The 21094-nt window shown below is 42.8% G+C and overlaps 1 protein-coding gene and 1 long non-coding RNA gene across 4 annotated transcripts in view; one reads left to right on the top strand and one right to left on the bottom strand.

The window, feature by feature from the left end:
* Positions 1-21094, top strand: part of CDH12 (cadherin 12) — a 601545-nt gene that overhangs the window by 23547 nt on the left and 556904 nt on the right. The gene's annotated exons all lie outside the window — the stretch shown is intronic.
* LOC310714486 lies at positions 15683-19745 on the bottom strand. Its single transcript, XR_014529830.1, has 2 exons — positions 19465-19745; positions 15683-16165 (listed from the first exon to the last, which is right to left on the bottom strand). It is a non-coding gene; the product is annotated as an uncharacterized lncRNA (long non-coding RNA).

Below are 21094 nucleotides of genomic sequence, written 5' to 3' on the forward strand. Positions count from 1 at the left end.
AAGTTTGCTTTCTGCAATCTGTGGATTGATAAAGGCCCATTTTGTACAAACGATGCACTGTTCTGCTTCCAAAATAGCATTTTGCCTAGGGTTGTTGTTTGTTCTTAAAGACAATTTACAATAGGTGAATACAAATATGCGGCTCATTTTACGAGCAAACGTGATGCATTTGTCCAACTCATAAAGCTTCTGGAGGGATTTTAATTTCACACAACTGTAAGGCTGTATTTCCTCAGAGTTACAAGGCTCCTCTTTTCTTCAGTTAAAGTCTGAATTCCCTCAAATGTCATCTACTGGAGGGCTACATGTAGGCAGTGGGCGGAGCCTGAGTCAAAAGTGTTCCACCCATTTCTTTCTGTCTCTATTCTAATCCCTCTTTTCTTTGGCCCCATTTCAATCAGTATCATTCTACTTTAACAGTCATGGCTTTCCTCAAAGAAACCGTCACACCAAGACTATTGACCATGTTAGGTGAGGCTGATGGGAGTTGTAGCCTAACAATTATAACCTCCCCAACTCTGCCCAAAGGTGTTGTATCAGGAATGTGAGAAGCTCCTGAGTGTCCAGGAATTAACTTTTCTAAGACTGTGTTGACACTGATGCAACTACGACAGAAATACGAAAACCTTGGCTTCCCCTTCAGAGTGGCTTTTCATTTCTCCTCTCTCTCAGACTGGCCATTCTCTCGTGGAGTGCTCGAAATAAATAAGCATGCTTCAGATGATTCTCAGAACCAAACTCATAATTGTTGCCATTCCCCCCTCACTCCTTTAGACCCTCTTAATTGGCTCTCTCATATCTCAGCTTATGTGCTGCATGTCCTTTCACACTTGTGGTGTCCTCCCCATTTACATCTCTATCGCCAGCAGGCAGCAGATCTCCCCTTGGAGGGAAGAGCATCTCTTTGGCAAACAAACACAAGGTGACAGCTTAGCTAGCACTAGCTAGGGGAAGCTCAAAAGAACTAGCTGGATGATTTCCCCTGTCATAGAATGTATTAAAAAGGGACTGTGAATAGGAGAAAGCAGGCAGAGATTCATCTTGAAGTTATCCCATTTATTTGGCAATGACGAGTCAAGATGGGTGACTCTAGAAATTGCCTGAGTGGTGAATCAAAATCCCTGGTGATATAAATACATGTCCTGCCTAAGTCATATTTATAATTGGAAAATAACAATTTACTGAAACCTTGATGGCCTACATGAAGTTTGAGCTTGGATTAGCCCTTTCTCGAATTAGGCAGAAGGCCACCAAGATCTTGTATCTTTTGTTGGTTACAGAACAACCTTGTATTCCCATTCCTACTGGGATGAGGTAGTTAATGTCTGTGGGTTGCCCCAAGCATCCAAATGGTCCCCAGCTTGGGAGTTGGGATGGAATGAGTCTTATTTTGTCTTTCCCATGATCTATAGATTTCTATTGTGTTTTTGAAATGGGGGAAGTTAGGATTTGGTGGCATAGCTATCCCCCTCCTTTCCATGCTGTTCTTGCCCCATCCATGACTCCAACCCATGTGAGGGAATCCCTGAGGGATTGGGGAATTTGTGAATTAGTGGATTAGAATTTAACGTGGCATCAGGAATCTTTCACCTTGTCCTAATGTCTTTGGATGTAGGGTTGCAGAGCAATAATGGTGGCACATGAAAGGAGCTGCTCCCTCCATGCAAATGAGTGCAAATTTATGTTAAATTGCTGAACAACTTACTAACTGCTGACTATTAATTCAGCATTCATTCAGCACATCTGGCATTAAATAGTGTAGTAGCTCAGTTCTGTTCCTCTGACTGTTGCTGGTCTCTGAATTTTAAATTTATCACAGTCAGTCTGAAACTGAAGAATCCATCAGCACTGAAACACTTTGCCTCTCTTTTCTCTCTGTTTGTATGAGGGGTAGCAGTTTGGAATGTAATTTTCTAAGTGAATATGGCCTCTTTTTCATGGACAGGTGGCAGCTAACAGAGCCGGGATGTTGGGTGTGAGGCGACTGAAATGAGTCTGACTGACTCATTGACTGGAGAACTTGACTCCTCCCAAGAGAAATGCCTTGCTCCCAGTCCTTCTGGTGTAGCTTCCACCAAGCAATGGCCCTTCAAGGTGCTGCAACTGCAAATCTTGTAATTTGGTTTAGCAACACAATTCTAGGCAACGACTGATGTCACAAGATGATCATATTAGCAACCAAATGTTTGTCTCGGATGGTTTTCAAAAATGTATGTGTGAGAAGAGCAGGATTGCATGTGCTGGCTCTATACTCCCATTGTGCTTGGCCTCCACATGTAGCTGTCATCTGCAGCATGGCCTATGTCCTATGTCCAGCAAACATTGGCCCTAAATGCACAATCTGGGGGGGGGGGATGAGAGTAAATTGTATATTCCAAGCCAAAAAATGCATGCATGGTGCAGGACACCTTTTGCTAACTGGATGGTGGGCTCATTAGATGTTTGGCATTGCAAGGGTGTGGGGACTTCAATAGGCAGATGTCTGCTGTTTTGGATTAGGTTTTTGCACTTGGGTGGATGCTGCGAGAGATGTGGATGAAACCTCTGGCTTTTGTGTGGTTGAAATACAACCAACTGTACAAAGGTAAATGTCACATCCATTGTTCCCCACCTGTTTGCCTCTGGCCATATTGACCTGTGTGTCTGGTCATGTCTGCCTTTGGCATGTGGCCACTATGAGGGAATGTAGCCCTTTGGCTGAAAAAGATTCCCCGCTCCAGATCTAATACATTCACCCTTTTGCTTCCTCTAGAATCCAGTAGATGGTGGTAGTATATGATAGACCACAACAGATTGTAGGCTATCGCCAAGGACAAGTAGCTCCTATGTTGCATTAAGGCACTTAATTTGTTAATCTTTTTCAGCTATGTCAACTGAACTTTAATTGGTGTAAGGCAGAGGTTTTCAACCTTTTAGGGTCCACAGCTCCCTTGACCAACTACCTTCTTTCTGTGGCACCCATGTGGGGCTCAGGAGCCCAGTTATGTCACCCCTTGCCTGTAGAGCTGGCAACCCCTCACCCCTTTTCAAACACCCTCCCTTGTGGAGTGTTCCCTCAACCTCCTCTCCTCTTCCTTTTCCTTGGGAGTCCTCTGGGCAGTTGCTGCTGCCGCCCCTGGTCTCTGAGCTGCCCCACACTGCCTCAAAGAGAGGTTCCTCCTCACACTGCCCCACCTGGGCCTGGGAAGTACCCCTTGGCCACCGCCAGAGGCACCATTCACCTGGGGAGCTTGTAGCCAGGGCTGTTGCAACGAACAACTGTGCAAGCCTTTGGGAGGCAGAGATGCAAGAGGGCATCAGTGGAAGAAGGGAAGGAAAGAGGGATGGAGCCCAGTGTTGCCTGCAGCACCCTGACCATCATTCAAAGCACCCCAGGGTGCCACGGCACACTGGCTGAAAACCACTGGTGTAAGGCAAGTACTGTTTGTGCCCAGTGGCTACTGTGAGTATGGGTTAGAGCAAAGTTGAAATTTCTCCGAAGACATTTTCTTGAAAAAATTGCTCAGATTTCCCTTTTTTCTCACCAGTATACCCTATTTTTCTGTGTATTGGATGCTCCCATGTATAGGATGCCCCCTATTTTGGGGGACCCCAAATTAAGAAAATGGGGAAAAATTGGCCTGACTTGTTGAAATTTGGGGGGGGGGGAGAGGATTGCCCAGAGGCTAACAGCCCCATGAGTCTAACAGGCCACCTATCAGCTGTTCCCTTACCAGCAATCACTGAGCTTTGGGGGCGGCAGAGTTGAGCTTCTTTGGGAGGGGGAGAGTGGGCAGACTGTCAAGAAAGTTGCAATAGCAGAAGGGAAGGGAAGGGGACAGGAAAATATCAGGAAAAAGAAAGAAGCCATGCTACTTCCACTACTGATGCTACTTTCCTGCTACAATTTTTGCTTTCTGTCGCTTGTCTTGATCATCAAAAAGGGATTTGTTGCAATCCTTGTCTTTCTCACAAAATAATAATAATAATAATAATAATAATAATAATAATAATAATAATAATAATAGAACTGCAGCAGAAAGCAATTCCAAGATATTAGACTTATACATTTTCTGTGAATTTTCATTGTATATTGTATATACTGTGCCTGAAATATGAATGTCAAATGCATGAATTCTCCAGTCCTGTCCTGCTCTGCTAACAATGTAGGCAGCTGCTTTCTATTGTCAGCCTCTGTGCCTAATTTTATGTGTCAAACCTGGAAAACTACCCTCTCTGTTTTTCATCGAGTTTGAAGGGGGAGGGGAGTCTACTGACAGTTCGATGCCACTTTGAAAGATGTGTTTTTCAAAAGAAAAAATTCAATCAATTCTTTTGCACCAAGGCACGGGAATAAAAGAAATGATATTTAAACCTGTTTACTGCTTCATAAGAACATTCATTTCACTGAGAGCAGCAATAAATCTGCTGGAGGTGGGTGCTTGTGGAACGGGAATAGCTGGCTCACCATTAGTTGTGCTTTTTGAGAGATGTGACCACAAGCCAATGAAATGGCAGAGCTAGTATACTACTCATCATGCCAGCAAATATACAGGCCTCTAGGCTGAAGGACAAGAAGCTGAGTTTGGTTTCTCCTTAATTTTCCAGAGCAAATAATAATGCTTTTGTTTTTTCATAGACAGAACTGAGCATGTAGAAGGGGATGGGAATGGTGGATCAATAGTGATTTAATTTTCAGATCCACTTCAAATACTAACCAGCAATAAGACAGTTGGAATACTTTGGGGGATAAATTATAGAGAAATTGCAGCGAGTGTTTCTGTGTGCGTTTTCGTGGCAGTGAAAGGACACTGAAAGGAAAATCTGGAGATTCCAGCTTTCACGCTTATGTCAGGGCTGCAAAAATAGTCCATCTCTCTGTACCTTGGGGCTGTGTAACAGAATTGTTTCATTTGTTTCTTTCCTCTACCTGTCAATGGAATTCCCTGCAAGAGGTGAACACAGTATTTGTGTGTTGCAAACATTAAACACATGGTGTGTGTGTGTGTGATGATGATATGTGGAAAAACAGTATTCCCATGTATCGTTGCAATAGGGAATCTTTTTTTGTGCTGTGTTTTGTTGTCGTTTAGTTGTGTCTGACTCTTCTTGACCTTTATGTTATGTTTAGCAAAGCATTAAGTGTCACTATACATATGTACAATTAATAGGCTGTCACAACCATTTCCCCTAGTAAATGCATGACTTTATGACTTTCTCATAGCGCCAAAGGGCTGAACTACATGTTACGCGCCAAACATGGGATTCCAGATTCTTTGTTTTCTGCCAAATGTGTAAAGTAGAGAATGGGGAGGGAGATTCCTAGAGGAGATATGGTGGGGATGAGGGATGGCACATAAGCTTTTCCAGATGGATGATTCATCTTCAACTTCTTATCCTATATGTTTTTTCCACCCATGCCGACAATAGGCACCTAAGAATTTGTGCAAATAATGAGATGTGTGTGAGGAGCAGCAAGAGTTACACATGAAAAGTGTTGGGTGGTTAAAGCATCCTCCACCTGCCCACTATATCTCCCCTGCAAATATCCTCTCTGATCCAGGTGTTTCTGCAAGCATATCCTCTGACACAGGTTCCTCCATTGCCATTCTAGTGGACCAGATATAATTTGAAATTGGAGAAACAGACTTACTAAGTTTGACACCAAAGAGAATTTGGATCTCTCTGGGTTAGTGAGGATCATTTCCACCACTATGGCACTATGAAAAACAGCAGAATATTGTAAGAGATATTCTGCCAGACATAATCTGAAACAATCATCTGAAGTTGTGGAGTGCCATCTTCCTGCTAGGTTGGCAGGAGATGGGACCGAACAACAGGAGCTCACCCTGTTGCAGGAATTCAGACTGTCCACCTTCTGATTGGCAAGCCCTAGGCTCTGTGGTTTAATCCACAGTGCCACCTGCGCTCACTAGTATGTCACATTTGGCTTTCTGTGTCACTGGCGGGGGGTGGGGGGAGAGAAGCCACAGAAGCTGATGCAGCAGTCAAGCAACTCCAGGAGTAGGTCTGAACATAGGAGCCAACTCTTGGAGGCTGAGGACACTCCCCCCCCCCCAAATAAAATATTTGAGGGGCCCCCAAAGTTGATGGGCACTGCCATTCAAATGGTGTGCATGTTCCGTGTCTTGTGATCAGTTATGTGGGGTGGAGTTTACTTGGACTCATCCAGTATTTTATTCAAGTTGGCTCCCCTGGGGCTCAGTTACAACTAACTTTGGCTAGAATGTCCCCAAATACAGTGGTACCTCAGGTTACAGATTCTTCAGGTTATAGACGCTTCAGGTTACAGACTCCACTAACCCAGAAACAGTACCTCGGGTTAAGAACTTTGCTTCAGGATGAGAACAGAAATCACACAGTGGCGGCACGGCGGCAGCGGGAGGCCCCATTAGCTAAAGTGGAGCTTCAGGTTAAGAACAGTTTCAGGTTAAGAATGGACCTCCAGAACGAATTAAGTTCTTAACCCGAGGTACCACTGTACATTTAAATGGAAGCAGATTACATATTCAGCTGCAAGTCACTATTAAGGGAGAAATAACATTAATCATGAGATATTTGATTACTAGCTGAGGGGGGTTGGAAACAGCATAGTTTGGAAGGCTCTGCTTCATGAAAATCTTCCTGGGAGCAGGAAGCTACAAGGGCAGATGGAGGGCTGACTAGAACCTTTCCTCTTATTAAGCTAATTTTATTATGGGATGGAGTTTAGGATTTTCTTTCCTTTTTTAACCTGGGGGGGGCATTTTTAAATGACACCCCCTATGTAATGTGGCATCTTTCTGTACCTGTGCATGCTCTCTCTCTCTCTCTCTCTCTCTCTCTCTCTCTCTCTCTCCATCTGCACTCTTAAGTGATGCAATCTACTAAATTTCCTCAGGACTTTATACCACACTTTTGGCTACATGGGTAGTCCAAGACCCATTGATCACTTAGAAAAAAGATGAGATGTTGAGTGGTGCACCTGTGACTTAGCCCAATACTCTGCCTCTCTGAGAGGAGAGATTACTAAGCTTGAAAATAGCATTTTATGTAGCCTGTCTAGAATAACATGATAAGAATATTGATAGAAAAAGAATCACCTTAGCCAAAAGAAGTCAGTGACATTCAAAGAGCATTCTATAAATGTCAAGGCAGACACATTCTTCTTTTTTAAAACAAAGTATTTTCTGGGATTCCTTCCATCCCTCACCCACAATTTAGCCACTATCAGATTATTATCAGTACAATAGTTGCATATAGCTGTTTGACACCTTGCAGTGATAGAAATCCAATGTGGCTGCATGACAGCTGATCACCCTGCCTCTCTGTCAAATTGTACAAGCTCCTCCTTAGATGTGGTCCTATGCTTATTTGAAAACAAAGTGCTTTGTTTCTTAGTTTGTTCAAAATGCACTTTTCATATGTTTATCCCCCCCCCCCATATATGTACATGAAGGGACATATTGCTAGATAAGGCTCCTAACCCCAGATAATAAATTAATTCACTATCCAGAAGACATTTTCTGTTAGAACTTCCTGGCATTTATGAGATGGATTATATTAACCCTATCAGGTTAATAAGGTCTTTTTTTTGTTGATGTGGAAACTAGAAGCAGTTGAACCTTATACTGTATTTTGAAAACTGCAGCCGCCAAATTCAGTGGATATGCACTGTAATAAAGATTCTTCATAAGTTTCTGGAATAGTTTGGCTGACTCCATTTTGGTTTTGTATAGTGCTTCCCAAGGATGCATTCACACATACATCCTGTATGATCATGGTTCTAGTGTTCATATAGTCACCATGTCCTGGAAGTGACTCACAGTGATTGAAAACTGCCAATTCAATCATGGAAATAAGTACTTCAGCTTCAGTTCATATATGACGTTCTATGTGGTAGGGGTGGAGAACCCTTTTTGATGTGATGTACTAGGATGTAAGATGATTGACAAGTCCTGCACACCGGTCAAAATCCCTTGAACTTGGAAATAACCACAGTGCAAGGGGCATTGCCAGACTTATGCTTTGCAAGCCCCTCCACTACTTGAAACTTACGATTTTTGGACTTTTAAAGAAGTGTCTCCTTCAAAGCAGTTGCTTCAAAAAGCAGACCTGGGAGGAAAAAGCTGAAAGAAAACCATTTCCCCTCCCTCTGACTCTGCTCTGACTGCCCATCAGTTGACAGGCAATTGGGAACATGCCTTGATCCAGTAAAAGAGCAACCAGGAGACACTGTAAGTAAAATAATAATAATAATAATAATAATAATAATAATAATAATAATAATAATAATAATAATAATACCTCGCCCATCTGGCTGGGTTTCCCCAGCTCCCAATTGTTCCTTTAAACCCTTGCTCCCTCACCTGATGTCATGGAAATCCCCCCCCCATCCTGCTTTATGGGGAGTGACCATAGTTCAGTAGTAGGACACATACAGAAAGTCCTGGGTTAAGTCATCTTTGCTAGTGGGAGTGGAACAGAGCCTTGCTCTGAGATTTTGAAAAGATGTTTCTAGTCAGAGTGGACCATAAAGGTAAAAAAATGTAAAGGACCCCCCTGGACAGTTAAGTCCAGTCAAAGGAGACTATGGGGTTGCGGCAGTCATCTCGCTTTCAGTCCAAGGGAGCAAGCATTTGTCCACAGACAGCTTTCCAGGTCATGTGGCCAGCAGGACTAAACCGCTTCTGGTGCAATGGGACACGGAAATGCCATTTACCTTCCTGCTGCAGCGGTACCTATTTATCTACTTGTGCTGGTGTGCTTTCGAACTGCTAGGTTGGCAGGAGTTGGGACAGACCACAGGAGCTCACCCCATCACAGGGATTCAAACTGCCGACCTTCTGATCAGCAAGCCCAAGAGGCTCAGTGGTTTAGACCACAGCACCACCTGCGTCTGTGCCACTGCCAAGCTGGTTCAGTAATCTGAGTGCACTCCTGGAGGCACTGGGGTAGTCTTGCATGGAATTCATGAAAATATCTACTTTACAAGATTTATTATTTGTTTCAATGTGCTATTATACTTTGCTTGGTTTTGCTATTATATATTTTGCTTATCTGCTGCTCTTCCTCACCACTTCTATCTTGTTCCCAAGAGGTCCCTTGTCCAGTCACTCATCTGGGCCAGCTCCCATTAGCTTCAACTCCTGAGCAATATAACATGTCCCGGAAATGTCTGTAGCTGTCATAAAGCATTTATTTGGCAACACCACAGGAAACAAATCCGTAAGTTTGCAAGGGTAACAATGTGTGCAGCCTCACCTTTCACTCTTGTTAAATCAACTAGAATCATTTAGAATTATTAGTCTTCCATTGCTTACCCACTTTAAGTTGTACGAATGAAATGGCTCTTTTAATATAAAAGGAAAGCTCAGATCTTGTCAGTGGTTTCCCTTGTTTTTTAAGACCTACCTTGGTTTATGTCTGCAATGCGTTGAAAAATTGGTACTCGCCTTCTTTTTTTTCTTTTCTGCAGTGTAACAATTAGCTAATTTATCAATATTGTGATCCACACTCTTCCAGACCTCCTTGCAGACTCTTCTGTAAATGCTCCATCTTAGTGGAGATCCCTGTGATTAATGAACCAATTGTAGCTATTCTTATAAAGTACATTGTGGCACGGGGGCATATGGCATGAAAGGTCAGGAATAGCTGTACTGTAACATTGATTAAAGTGCTGAAAATGAGGTATGGACAGAGCGGTGCCTCTCTCTGAAAATCTAGGAACTAGAAGGGGTCATTAAGCTATCCTTCTTTATTTTTGCCACAGAACCATTCATTAACCCTTTTGCTCCTGATCTAAAGCCCTTTGAATTCAATAAAGAAGGGAGATAAAGCAACCCTAAAGCATTATCCTGATGAGCTCTCTCCAAGCACCCCAGGGAAGCCACCACAGTTGCGATGGTGGTTCTTTTGCCCTCTCGTTGCTTTCTTTATTCAGAAGATGAATTCAGTTCTTTGGAAATGTTGCCCAAGGTCTGTTCCATTGAAAGGCTGGTTATGTGAACTAGCCAAAAAAATAAAGGAAGCCATTTCCATGATACTCAGTAATCCCCTGGCGATCTGATCCATCTGGTTTTCCTCTCTGGAATTTGTATGAATGTTACTCCTCAAATTAAATGTGAATTTTGCTTGGGGTGAAATGCAGAAACAGTCCTACTTCAGACATTTCTGTGCAAATGTTGGGAAGAGTCATAATTTTCCATAGCGGTAAGCTGGGACCCAGAATTATTTTGCATATGAGACAGGGTTTGCTAAAAATAATTACCAGCGTAGTTTCCCCAGTACTCAAATTTGAAGGGTTTGCAACCATACACAGGCTGCTTTGAATGCATGCACACCCCAGTGCCGTTTCCACCTGGGCCAAACATAACACAGGTAGCTGCTTTCTATGCATCAAGCATCTCATTTAAATTGGCTCCTGACCTTTACCTTACATAGCGCAAGCTACATAGAACAGCTGCCTTTGTACTGCCTTCCAAAGGCACAACCTTACTTGTTTTACTTGCTTAAGATGTTCACTCTTTGTTAACAATATCATTAGAGAGCCTAGACAGAGAAATATCTTAACCAATCACTTCGGCCCAAACCCTTAATTGCTTTACAAAGTCACTAGAGACATTCTTGCCTAGAAACCTGTGGCAGCACTTTACATCAGGAATGGGCTGTTGCTCCTGTTGAAGGCCACATTGTCTGGGGGGTAATTTGTTGGGGGCTGCACTCCAGTCATGAGAGAGGCCCAGAGCCAAAAGTGCTTTGTTTTCGTCCTCCATCCACCCACATATTTTGATGCCACCTCCCTTTCTCTCTTTTGGTTTTCCTTGGCACTCAAGAAAAATTGGGCCATGGGCTGTGTGAAATTGAGGGTTCCCTGCAGCTCCAGGGCAACAGGTTTCCCACCTCTCTACTACAAGAAAGTCTCACAGCAGTGTCTCTTGTGCCTCCATCCTTTGGTCTGAGGAGACCTTGAATACTTCTTCTTGCATTACTACAACTACTACCACCAATACTATCAGAGAACAGGATACCTGAATGATAGCATTACCCCTTGTATATTCAATTGACCAATACACCAACAAAACAACCATGCAGTAATTGCTACAAATTGTTGTCTAAAGGAGAAAAGTTAAGGGGGGGGGAGACACAGCAACTGCAGACTTGGCCATACTCAATAATGATAATAATAAAACTGCCAGGAAGTCCTGGGGTGAGTTATATCAATTAGTCCAATAAGCTAATAAACTGATAGTTATAATCTGGGGGTTATGTTTATCACCTTTCTTGTGAATTGGAATGATTATACTCTGCTTCCAGACCATGGGGAAAGTGCCAGACCAGTTTATGTAAGAAAATAATTTTGCTAGGAGAGGAGACCACCAATCAGAGCTTTTCTTAAAAAACCTCTGAAGCGGTCATTCACTAAAGCATCTATGAGATCACTTCTTGTTCTGAAATGGGGGGCCATTCTGGTAATGAGTAATAGTTGGTCCTGAGTAATAGTTGGTCCGTTAGGACTGCTGCTCAATGATTTTACTGATGTAAATACACTGAGGACTCAGCTATACAGCTGCAAATAAAACATTTTAAGTGCGTTATAAGTGCAATATACAATGTGACACTAGATGGCAAGCCTTATGGGAAATTCAATGATTCTTTAAAAATGCTTTAAAAAAAAAGCATTTTCAGAATGGTTTTTATATGTGTGTAGATTCCACCCAAGTATTAGCCGAGATGCAAAGCATCTAACATAGGATTAAAACCTGTGTCTGAGATCAAATTCCAGAAATGTTTATCATTTCTATCCAAGACTGCCATTCCCAACTCTTTCCACTGGGTAATTATGAATGACCTCCCCTGCCCCCTTAGTAGTTCCTTATAATTTGAATGATAAAGAGCCAAAGTTTCCAGATTAGGTGTTATTCTAAACCTATCTCATCAGCATTGAACTCCATGTACACTGCCATGATATCTTTGGAAAGTGAGTGAAATACAATGATTAATCAATGCTGAATCCTAACAAATTAAAGACAATTAAGTCTCCAGTGGCGGCTTTGCTTTTTATTTTTATTCCATTTTTACCCTTTCCCTAAGATTGATATCTGTCTGTTTGAGGTGAATGCTGTTTTGCTTGGTACAGAATCCAGTTTCTAACAACCTTTGTTACTTGCTAATGATTAAGTGTTTGACCTGAGGTTCAGCAAACAGAGAACCTATGTTTTAGCTCTTTTTTCCTCTTAATTTCAGCTGTGTCTGGTGAGGTCTGGAAACCTCCTGCCTCAAACTTGTAGGGTTTGTTTCATCCCCTGGTTATTAGACGCTGTCTGAACTAAGGAGAGCTGTGTTCCAGGGTTTGGGGAGGCAAGTTCTTGATTGAAACGATGGTTAAATTTGTAAGGCCGTGAAAGGTGAAAGAGAAGGGGAGAAAATCAGAGTTTTAAAATAAACACCTCCAACACAGGGAGGGTGTTTCATACCGTCCACTGGTTTAAATTTCAGAACACTTTAGAAATCTAACTTTACTGCAGCATAAGGCTTTTGTAAGATATAGTTGATTACACTGGTTATGCCAGTACAGGCAGGTAGAAAGTCATCTTTAATGCTGGTATTTTCAGTATAAAATGAATGTGGTGAACCAATTCATTGCCTTTCTCATGCAAGGGATTTAGAGCAAATCAAGCAAATCTGAGTAGCATATTCAATTCTTCTCCTTCCCTGATCTGCACGAATGGGGGAAAAGAATCTCTTTCTTTATTTGCTTGTACTGTACAAGTTTGCAAAGAAGATGTTCTTTTTAAGGCTGCTTTGGTACTGCACTGAGAAATGCCAAGATCTGCTGGAGAGCACAAGCTGTTGCGTACGGAGCAGATGGCTGGAACTCTGCTAATAAACAAGCATTAACCTGGTACCTGTTGGTGCATCTGGATATAAATCCGTAAGAGGCTGCAGCTGGCAGCAGGGATAAAGAACTAATGATGAGCCTAAGACTGAAGAAAAAGACAGAGAGGGGAGGGAAAGAACAGGGAAGCTGGGAAAGTGACACTTAAAATATTAGAGCTTTGTGTGTTTCGCTTTTTGGATCAGAAGCTGCCCTTTCAACAAGGTAGGTTTTTTCCCCATCCAAATACAAAGCAACCAAAATCAATATGAACCTGGGGGGGGGGGGGAATTGGAAAATTCAGAGCTTGGAGAAGGAGGGAAGTCAATTTCCTGTTTGTGCCAGTACAAACTAGATGGTAGCATGGCTCCCAATTAAAGGCTCTTATGAGCAAAGAAAAACCATCCTTGGAGGTGGCTTTTCTGCTTTTTCTGAGCACAACTCACTTCTCTGCCCAACCAGACTTCACAGGGAGTAAGTAGGTAATGAGCACTGGCTGGGATTGTGCCATTCAGTTGCTCCTAGGGATGGGACTTGCTGCTTGTCTGTGCTTGTTTCGCACTAATAGTTCTTGTCATACCAGCCTGGTTTGTGCTGAAACATTTGATCCTCTCTTAAAGAGGGCATGTATTGTGGTGAGACCTTGAAACCAACACCCTGTGTTCTGGGTGGGTACGATTGCTCAGCCACAACACCCGATTGGTAGGTCCCTCGTAGCTGGGTGCAATCAGGCCAATGGGACACAGTCCAAATGGTTCAAGGGACCTATTTATACCCATGCACGTGACCCAGAGCTTCCTCTTTCGGCGCGTGCATTCAGAACACCCGCCCACCTCTCCCTACTTTTAGAGCTGTGCACTTGACCTTGCTATGTCATCATGTGCCGCCTGTCGTTGGGACAGGGGCACAGCAGGAATTTTCCCCACTTGGCTGATTGGCTGTTGTCATTTGGGTTTCACCTGCCGCGTAGCAAATCGTCACAACTTGTAAGGTTGCGGATAGGCTCTGGTTCAGGTGATAGGGATGGGAGAACACTCTCGCCATCCCTATGTGAAGGGTATGCCGTTAAAGGAATCCAGGGACTCACCTGGTTTGTTCAACCCCCAAGAGGGGGTTGTGCCTGTGCCTGAGTCCAGGGGGTCATCTGGGAGGGGAACATAGTCTGTTCCTGGCTTTTTGCCTACCCAGGTGTTCACCCTTGGCTGACCTATGATAGAGCTCTGGGTCAGTGCTGCTGCAAGGGTGCAGGGAGCTAGTCGAACCAGAGCCTATACAACCACTCACCTTCTGTAGTCAATAAAGTTGTGGTCTAAATTCTGCTGAAAACCAAAACTAAAATCTGAGTCAAGTGTGAATTTATTTAGGGGGGAGGTTTATGGGTATGAACCATAGCAGGTATCTCAACTATGAATTCAACTATACTTTGAGTTTCAGGCTATCAAGCCAAAAACATCCACTCTAGCTCAATATTGAAGTTAAAGCTTGTGTAAAAGTTTGCATTTGCAAAGCAGAGATGTTTGCATTTGCATAGCAGAGAAGTTTGCATTAAGCAAGAGGTTCTATCTCTGGGATCAAAGAGAGAATTTCCTGGAATGTGTCAAAGGACTTATAGGACTGAACCGCATTGCCTGCTGGTTGAATGCAGTGTGTTACTCCAATACAAATCATCCGTCCCCAAAGCACACAATATAATCACAGAATAGTATGTCTTTCTTTCTTTCTTTCTTTCTTTCTTTCTTTCTTTCTTTCTTTCTTTCTTTCTTTCTTTTTTAAAAAAGCCCTCTTTCCATATTGTATATTTTATAATATGATATGCTTTAAAGCTGCTAATATCCCCTGCACAACATAAAAAGCATTGCTTTGCCACTTCCACCCCATTTGGTATTCTACATAATTCTTTACACTCTTCATTTCAGCCAGCCACCTCATGACCAGAGCCTGTCTTTGCCTGCAGTGCACAGACTTCCAAACAATATTCATTGTTCTTAGCTTAGCCTTTTATTGTTTGAGAGGATTACCTAAAACACCTACACCATGGATAGACAAACTAAGGCCTGGGGGCCAGATCCAGCCCAGTCTCCTTCTAAGTCCGGCCCGTGGACGGTCCAGGAATCAGCTTGTTTTTACATGAGTAAAATGTGTGCTTTTATTTAAAATGCATCTGTGGGTTATTTGTGGGGTATAGGAATTCATTCTTTTTTTCCCCTTCAAAATATAGTCTGGCCCCCCATAAGGTCTGAGGGACAGTGGACCACACCCCTGCTGAAAGCGTTTGCTGACCCCTGACCTATACCATTCCACCTACTCAGAGATGGGCACTTAAATCCATTTGGTTGAGTCATCCAGGCATTTCATGTTACAGTATAATGAACTAAGTATTTTTTTGTAGAATTAGAATTTTAAAGAAATACTATATTTGGAGACAAGCAAGAATCTAAACAAAGGTAAATGGCCATCACTATCTGATTTGACAACCATCTTTAATGTTAGTCTAACATAATTATTAGTTTACCTTGCTGCACTGTAAAAGAAAGAAATGGCACAATAGAATCATCTGGCTTGCCTTTACATTTTATTTACAAATATAAAATATAAAATAAGCTTAAAAGTAAGCCAGCATTTAATTATCCTTGACCTTTCATGAAAAAAATCATCAACTTCCTTAAAACAAGTATTCAATTAGTAACTGAATAATTTCTAAACGAAATCTTAAACATTCAGAATAATACAAATCATTTCCAATTTAGCATAAGAATATGAGTAATGGGTAATGAGAGAAAATGGCAAACATTGCTGCCAAGGAAATAAATCCATGACATATTCATATTCAATTCAATATTGTTTATTTGTTCTTTTTTCTTCTTTTGGCAATGTGCGCTGCTGTTTTCTGATAGCAGTGAGGAGAAACTGCCTTTAAAAATAAAATAAAAAGGTATCCTGTACATTTGCTGTGTAAGGCCAATGCAGGGCACAGAGTCATCACCTAAATATGACAGACAGAGTGACCAGACAGTTCCAATAAACAAAAACAATGTCAGTGACAGAAGCAGAGTTTCAAGCTTAAAACCTGGAGACTGAGAAAAAAAGATAAGAAGTTAGAGGTGAAAGTTTATCAAAAGATCAGTGTTGAAAACTGCTTTCTCACACGTCATGTCAGAGATTGGTTCTTGAACAGGGGTATGGGTTTGGAATCACTTGATGCAAGATAATATCTCCCTTTGGGATTCTAGATTGGCAATCAATAAGTGTCATTGGACAGCTTTGCTGCATCAGGAAGGAAGTGGTCTAGATATTCTGGAGGCCCCACGTCTGTTGGATAGGAAATAACAGTCATTCTTGCGACCTATGAATGGAGGACAGCCATGGTGGGCTTGCATCTTTGAGTCAAGGCATCAGGACCACACTTCAAAAGACGAGAGCTTTTCTTCCATAGAAACCCAGCTGAATCTGATGAGAAAGAGAGCTGGAGTGTCTGCTGCATGCTGACGGCACTTTGTGCTAAATCCCCAAATCACCTCCTATGCTTAGAACATGTTGTGTTCAAAATGGAATGTGTGCAAAACTAAATGTTAACAGTTATGGTCAACACCAGCTGGTGAGACAAGGCGATGAGTGGGTAGAGACCTCCACTGAGTCATGAGCAAGAGGGACAAGAATCCTCTTCCATCCTTGGGGAGGGGCAGAATGCAAGTGTTAGAATAGTACGTCGATCTGCAGAGCAATCCAAACTAAAGGAAGCCAGTGAAAAAATAGGCTGGAGTAAATTACGCCTCCAACTTTGCAAATTACTCCAACGTGTCTTTAAAATAGAGTTTGACTTCCATCACCCTTTTGGTCAGTGTAACTTCCTCTGGCTCACTAGGTCATAGCAGGGTTTGGAATAGGGCTAGGTCTCCCCCTGCCCTGCCCCTGCAATGCTCCATTTGCAACAGGGACTGGCAAGATGCTAACAAGTGTGCACCAGGGGCAGCGGAACTGGAATCTGACTTGGGAGACAGGGGCAGTGGTTTGTGGGGACCCTTACCAGCCAGGAGGCAAGAATCAGAAGCAGGGGAAACTTCATAGCTGAAGGGTGGAGCACAGGAAGGGACGGAAGATAAGAAGGAAGAGTCAGGTCAAGCAAGTGAAGGACGGGGGACAGCGAACTTTTTCAACAGGGGGCCAGTCCACTGTCCCTCAGACCTTGTGGTGGGCCAGACTATATTTTGAAGAAGAAAAAATGAACGAATTCCTATGCCCCTCAGATAACCCAGAGATGCATTTTAAAATAAAAGCACACATTCTACTCATGTAAAAACACACTGATTCCCGGACCATCGCTGGGCCAGATTGAGAAGGCGATTGGGCCACATCCAGCCCCTGGGCCTTAGTTTGCCTACCCATGGGCTATGTGCTTCCTCACCCTCTCCTGCACCACTGCCTCCCAGAACCAGGAGGGGATTGAAAAGGGTAGAGTAGAGGTAGTTTCCACACATGCACAGTCTCTGGCTGTGTGCATGCAGCCTGCCAGGGGAAGGTACATAAACTGATGGGAGGGGGAGTGGTCCCCTGTTGCTGCAACTGACCCAGGAATAGCTGCCTAGCCATTAGATTGGTGTACATAGATATCCAGAGCTGCAGAAGTGACTGTAAGTGTTATTTTTGACAATAAAAACTATCTGCTGTGAACATTGCTTTGGCTGCGACATTTTGGGGACTTACATAACTGAGCTAAGTTAGAGATCAGTTGGAGACCTGCCTATTCCAAACTAGGCTCCTGCTGGCAGACACTGGGCTTTGATTGCTCTGATTTGACATTTATGTCATCATATAATGTACTGGTATATCTATGACTGTGGGCTTCAGAAGAATGTTGTAGTCTCATGGTTGGGAAGTATGTGAAGATATTTTGGTTCTTAATCCCTTTTATGTATTCCAGGGAAGCAAGAAAACCAGTATAGGTGGAGAATGGCTTGCATATTTATCTGTCCCAGTTCTGTTATCAGGAGACACTCTTATTATGAGTCTTTTCGAGCAGAAATAAAGTAGTATCCAGTTGAATGCAAAGAAGCTGATAATGGGGTAAAAAAAAAATCACAGATTCAACTGTGTGCAGGTTAGGAGCAGAGAACATGGTGTGTGTGTGTGTGTGTGTGTGTGTGTGTGCAAATTTCCAGTGTTCCTGAGTAGAAAACCATTTTTGATGAAAGTAGAACTTTGGTGCTAGAAAATAAAGTCAAACTTTTTTTAAAAAAACAGCACTGCAGACAAAAGCCATAAATAAAGAAACAAAAACAAACAACAGAATGTGAAATGCACTTTTTGGGAAATGAGACAGGGAAGTAAGTAACTTCTTTAAGAAATAGAAGGTTGCACAAAATGACATAGAGCTGAGCCAGACTAATTGACTGTGAAATGATTTCCCAAACACTGTGTTAGAAACATATGATAGCCTGTCTCCTTAAATAGTTTTACAAAGATCACAATTGTGGCTAGCGTAAAAAAGCATCAATGACGCAATGGGACAGTATTGTCATGGGACATTTGGATTTGATCTTTAAGGCAGAGATGGATAACCTGTGGCCCTCTAGATGTGATTGGACACCAGCTCCCATTATACCTGACTCTATTGGTCATGCTGTCTGGGGCTGATCGGAGTTGGAGGCCAACAACATCTGGAGGGTCAGAGGTTACACTACTCTGCTGTAAGCAGCAGTGAGTTTTCCTGGGTATAGGTGCAAAGGCTCCTTTCACGAAGAGTCATGTAGTGAATATGATGACATAATGGTAGCAACTGATATTACAATGTAAGGTTACCAGATTTTTTTCAATGAATCCAGGGACACTTTAAATCAATCAATAAATAAATACTACATGTTCAGGACGTTGATGCTGCAGCGATGGCGGTGGCAGAGGGGCGGCTGCCACCTTGACCTCAACCCCCACGTTTCCCCTTCCTCCGGGGCTTCTATTTCCTTTCTCCATGAGCCTGGGCAGCCCATGAGTTGTTGGTTCTTCAATGGTGGTGGTGGTGGGGAAGCGGTGTGCAGTGGGTCAGGCATGGAAGGCAGAGAAGGAGGGCCTAGAGTGGCGGGGCAGCAAGACTCGGGCAGCGCGATGCCTCCCTTCCCATCGAAGCAGCCCCAATCCCATTCCTACTTGCGTGCAAGCAGGAGGAGGTGGGGATCCCTCAGCTGGGAAGGGAAGCTTCCCGTTGCCTAACTGAGAGATCCCTGTCCTCTCCTGCTTGCACACAAGCTCTGATAGGCAGCGCGATGCCTCCCTTCACAGCTTAGTTGCTGGAGTCAGGGAAGGTGGAGGCAGCCCAGAAGCTGCATCTTAGAGCCCCTGCACCACCATCATATGGGGACTTCCGAGCAGCTCCTGAAGCCAGCCAGAGCCAACTGCTCCAGGCTGCTGAGACTGCCACTGCTGTGTTTCCTGGGGACATTAGATGGAATCCAGGGACGTTCCGGGGATGGAATTTGTCCAGGGACTTATTCGCAAATCCGGGGACTGTCCCCGGGAAACGGGGATGTCTGGTAACCCTAGTATAATGACCTCACAGAATGCAAATGACATAATCCGAGAGTGAGGGCAATGATTCCTGCATTAATCACCTTGATTACCTTGGTAAATTGGATCTCCAATGGCTATATTTCAGCATGGATGAGTACTTTCACCCATAATCTCCCGAGGAACATGAACAGGCTTGCAAGAAAAATTCCCTTCTTTCATGTCAGGTGAACTTGCCTTGGAGGTGGAGCTGCTCCTTTAATAGCTGCTGAGATTCAATAATTTATAACTATGAGGTCCTGCAATGTTGTGTTGCTCTTTCAAGTGTAAGGGCACACACTTTCAAGGGAAAATAGAGCCAACAGGAAAATCCTATTTGTAGGAACAATTAATAATGAATTATTCTGTTTATTTGGGATGAGATGGATGTCAATTGAGAGGAGGACTCACTTTTCTTAAAATGGCACAGCAAACATTGTTTTAAATATAATATTATAACTCATACCATTTTCATATTGCATTTCATCCAAGACCCCAGAGTAGCTTACAGTAGACTAAAAAGAAAACAATATACACACATCCCAGTAAAACAATGACAGAGTAGCTTACTAAAGCCCAGGTAAACATCAAATGCCAATAACTAACACAGGAACACTTTTTTTAAAAAAAGAAAAAAACCTAAACACCCAGATTAAGATGGCCCTTAGGCCTTGATGAATGTGTTTTTCATTTATGGCAAAAGTTCACTACAAGTTATGTTTGACATAATTCAAGGGATAAAGAGTCACCACAGAGAAGGCCCTATCAGTGGCATAGCATGGGTTGCCAGCACCTGAGGCCATGTGGATGGGGGTGGAAGGGATGGAAATGGATGGAGTATGCCTGCACATTCAACTGCCTAATGGCATCCACATCACCTAGGAGATCGCAGCCACAGAGATAAGAAAAAGAGGAGTTGTTCTGCTTTTTGGAGACGTCACTTCCTGGTTCGCATGGAGAATCCGTTTTCAACAGAGTCCAGTGATGGAAGGACACAGCTGTATTGAGGCAGTCCCAGGTGTTGAAATTTTGCACCCCTAACAATTTTGCACCCAGACAAATTTGTCCTGATCTAAGGGAGCTTTGTATAGGTTTTGAATCTGAATGTTGCATGCACAATATACAATGCAAGCAAAGAACATGTCAACATCACATTTGATGCAGCCATCTGTTTCTATACTTGCATGTTCACATGTCCACATGAGTTACTAATTGTCATCTGGGGACATTTTGTAAACAAATGCTTTTGTCATTACATTGTGGCATCAAGACTCGACAGACCATGCTTTATTGGCCAATTAATACATTTTTGGGTTTCATTGTGTGACCAAGTGCATTTAGCCAGTAGAGGTATATATTAACAGCCCAATAAAACATACCCTAGAGTTTCCTCCTGCTATTAAACTGAAGCTTAAAGAACCTTAGTTTATCTGCTGAAAATGTCTTTTTTAAACAGCCTGAAAGCTTCAGGTGGTTCACTGATTTTAAACTGATTTTTCTCATTTCATTTTAATTAAAATGTGCCTCATTATGCCATTTTACAATGGGTTAAATACTGTTAAAAGATATGTAATAAATGTCTTTGTTCCTGTAATGACTTCCATTGCCTTAAAAAGAAAAGAAAAGATCATAATTAGTCCAAGGTTGCTGAGCTTTTCATTAGGTGATATTTGCAAAGGTCTTTGGCTTCTTTCTGAACAATGT

This window comes from Podarcis liolepis (assembly GCF_965112155.1).
Source record: "Podarcis liolepis genome assembly, chromosome: 8".
NCBI classification, from domain to species: Eukaryota; Metazoa; Chordata; class Lepidosauria; order Squamata; family Lacertidae; genus Podarcis; species Podarcis liolepis.